Here is a 3,775-nt window from a genome sequence, read left to right as displayed (position 1 = left end):
AGAGAATGGATCAAGAGGACAGAGAAGGCCAAGAATGTCACGAATAGATGCAGCGGATAGATCCTTCAAGAGAGAGGAGAGCAGCTCAGATAACAAAAGGTAACATACATGGAGATGGTGGAAATCAGGATGGTTTGTGAAAAGAGAACGGCAGGAAGAAGTATGGCGAAGCTTGTGGGTAAACAAGAGTTAACTATGTTCCTTTTTCACCTTCTCATGCCTTTCTTTCGTTCAGTATTTCTCTCTCTTTTTCACTTTGTGTAACTTTGCCTATCCTTCTAACCTCCTGATGAGTCTCTCTTTCTCTCGCCAATAAATATTCGGAATAAAATTTATATCTGGCTAACTGTCAACTAATGTGCAAAGTGTGCATAATTAGCACCAATGACTATATTACAGAAATAGAGCAAAAAAGATATAGATCAGGGCAGGGGTGAAATCCAGCAGGTTCTGACAGGTTTTGGAGAACCGGTAGCGGAAATTTTGAGTAATTCGGAGAACCAGCAAATATCACTTCTGGTATCAGTGGGGTGGGAGTGCAGATTTTGCAATATCCTTCCCCCAGGAGGCAATGGAGATTTTTCAGAATCCTTCCCCTGCCATGCCCACCAAGCCACGCCCACACACCTGGTAGTAAAAAAAAAAGAATTTCACCAAAATTCAGGGGTGTCAAACTCAAAGCCCGAGGGCTGGATCTGGCCTGTACATTGTACTGAACAGCAGTTTTTTTTAATTAATCATCATATCCTGTTCATCATCTCCTCCCTGGATCAGTGATGAGAGCTTTAGAGAAGATCACCAACCAGTTTAAAATCTAGTTTCACAAGTACTTTACGCAATGATCAAATCGTTGGGAGACCATTTTAATGGAGTTATTGTTATCCAATTTGTAGACAAATTGGATTGTAATCCCTTTCATTTGCAGACAAATTGGATTGCAATCCCTTTCACCTCCTACTCCTCCTTATTTGTTTGCTGGCTGTTACTTCAGCTAATACTTTCTTGTTCCTAGCACTTGTTAAGAATTGCATGCCTGTTGGGTTTCCAGGTGTAAAGCTGGAATTTACAACTGAAAGAAAAATTGAACAACCACTCTTCAGAATAAAGAATCCTGGTAGTTCTCAATTTATGACAATTGAGCCCAAAATTTCTGTTAAGTGAGGCTTTTTTGTTAAGTGAGTTTTGCCCCATTTTACGACCTTTCTTGCCACAGTTGTTAAGTGAATCAGTGCAGTGGATTAGTTAGTAATCAGGTTAAGCGATTCTGGCTTCCCCATTGCTTGTTGCAAAACGGGATCCCATGACCCTGGGCCACAACCGTCATAAACATGAACCAGATGCCAAGTGTCTGAATTTTTATCATGTGATTATGGGGATGCCTCAAAGGTTGTTAAATGTGAAAAATGGTGATAAGTCACATTTTTACTGCTGTTGTAACTTTGAACTGTCACTAAACAAACTGTTGTAAGTCAAGGAATACCTGTACTTGTACAATAAAAGGCTCCGAATGGGTCTAACTAAATTTGGAATGTGATTTTTGTCTTTTCAACAAAACAGTATTATTTTTTTTTGCTACTGGTGTTCAAGCTGCAAGTCAGCCCAATTTCTTGCTTTATAGGTATGCATGAAGAATGGGTGCACACAGTGCCCCCAGCCATATGATAATTCATATAATTCTTTTCAAAAGCCATGAAAGTCCATCTTTACTTGTCAAACATTTTTAAGTGTTAACATTACCATGGGTTTATACAGCGTTGATTTGGCTAACTCTAAAACGGGTGTCTGAAAATGGAATTATTCTTTAAAGCAGTCATATTCTTTGACAGACTCCCAATGTCTTATGATGAGGAATTATGGATGGATAGGAATGTATCTGCTTTTGAGAAATCTGATCATCTTACTATTATATTTATTTGCCTTCCTATCTTGCCATCAGGCTACTCATAACCATAATGAGGCGGCTCATAACCATAAACAAAAATGAATTAAAAAGGAAGCTTAAATAAAACGGGGGGGGGGGACGGGGGGGACGGGGACAAAGAACATACATTGATTTTTGCTGGCTCAGCTGAGACTGCAACTATCACTGGCCATAATACAACATGTAGCATAAAATACATAATTCTCTGAACAACATGCAGAATGTTTGTGAATTTTGACAAGAAGGTATTAGCTCTTTGCATAAATAAATGTACATGGAGGGCCTGAGCTGTCTGGATTCAGGATTTGCCCTGTTATTGCTGTTTTCTAAAGAAAATACTTTGTGTTTACAGTCCAAGTATCCAAAGTAAGCAATGAAACAGCCAAACCAAATCAAAAGCTTGCAGGAACTTTATTGGAAAAGTGGTTGGTGCAGCTGCCCTAAGCAATTTCCTCTAAGAAATTTGATCCAAAATAAATTAATGCCCATTGGACCTTCATGCATTCTTTAATAATGCTGACTCTTCACATTGGATCTACTTTATTCCATATTATCTTCATTGGATTAAAATAAGCTTCCCTCTCTATGCTGGGGGTAAATTTAAAGAAGTGAAATGGCCAATAGTGAAGAATTAGCTCAATGAAAGGTAGCTGAGGGTGAGTAGCCAGCACACCAGCCTATTTACAGAAGGGTAAATATTTTGATAATGGCAATAATTCCCTTATTTACTGAAATTTCATGCACGCAGAAAGAATTTAAGGGACGTGCATGAAGGGAGTCGGCATACCAAAAGAAAACATTTATAGTTCAAATTGAATTGAAGGGTCTGGTGCTCTCTAAGCCTAATTGCTTTCTTGCAGACATCTCATGACCCAACTAGGCTACATCATCAATGCATTGTAATGTAACACCTGCAAAACAAACAAACAAACCCAAGCTTAGACAGCACCTAAGCGCTCCACGGAAAGAAAACTGGTTCTTCTTTTAAAGCTCTCAGTCCCAGACATTGCTAGCCAACAATATGTGCTGGGAACATGGATGCCCTATGCACTGATGCTGCTGCCTACTTGGGTCATGAAACGTCTGCAAAAAACAGCACCACCTCCCAGCTCAGAGACTATCAAGGACCCCGCAGATATCAACCCATTTAATTTTTCCAGGGCGGCAATCTAAGCATTGGGCACCACTGCCTTTGGACGGTCTGCATGAAGAAACATGAAACTTCTTTTATCCCCCACCCCTCTTCTCGATTTGAATCCGAGCGGGAAAAGCCGTTGCGGAGAGGGGGGCAGGGCCAGTGGAACGTTCACTGGGCGGGCGGCGGCCAAGCGCCAGTGCGCGTGCGTCGCGGGTGACGCGACATCAGCTGTCAGCGGGGCGGGGCCGGAGCCGGCGGCCAGTTCCGGGGACGGGCGAGGGCGGCCCAGCCGAGGGACGGACGGACGGGCGGGCTCCTCCTCCGAAGACGGCCGCCGGCTCGCCTCTCCTGCTCCGCTTCTGAGGTGAGTGGGGGTGGGTGGGAATCAAGGGCAGCCACGCCGGGACCCCCAACCCTGGGGAAGAAGGTAGCCCCCCCCTCCCACGAGAGATCCTATTTCCCAATGGCTGGAATGCCTCTTTTCGCCTTCCCGTCTACCTGTGCCTCTCTCCTTCCTTCTGCCTCTATTCCACCTATTTATCCTTCTCCCTCTCTCCCTATTCCCTCCCCCCTCTCTTCTCTCTTTCTGTCCCTATCTTGCTCAGGCCTGGCTCAGGTTGTCTGAAATATTTAAAAATGCCTTCTGAATATTTCTCTCCATCATCTCTAGCTATCATATCTAGCTATCATCTCTCCCTCCCCCCCTCTCTCACACA

General features: G+C 43.3%; 1 protein-coding gene across 4 annotated transcripts in view; it reads left to right on the top strand.

Moving 5' to 3' along the window:
- The first annotated feature begins 3,275 nt into the window (after positions 1-3,275).
- Positions 3,276-3,775, top strand: part of CCSER2 (coiled-coil serine rich protein 2) — a 44,496-nt gene continuing 43,996 nt past the window's right edge. For 3 of the 4 annotated variants that reach the window (XM_081954520.1, XM_081954518.1, XM_081954521.1), the window contains exon 1: positions 3,276-3,423. The gene's annotated coding sequence lies outside the window, so the exon portion shown is untranslated. Of the gene's footprint in view, positions 3,487-3,775 lie in introns of all 4 variants that reach the window. The other variant, XM_081954519.1, reaches the window with a different exon arrangement.

This window comes from Natrix helvetica (genome assembly GCF_964273705.1).
Source record: "Natrix helvetica genome assembly, chromosome: 5".
Lineage (NCBI taxonomy): Eukaryota > Metazoa > Chordata > Lepidosauria > Squamata > Natricidae > Natrix > Natrix helvetica.
This window is presented reverse-complemented; position numbering and strand designations above follow the sequence as displayed.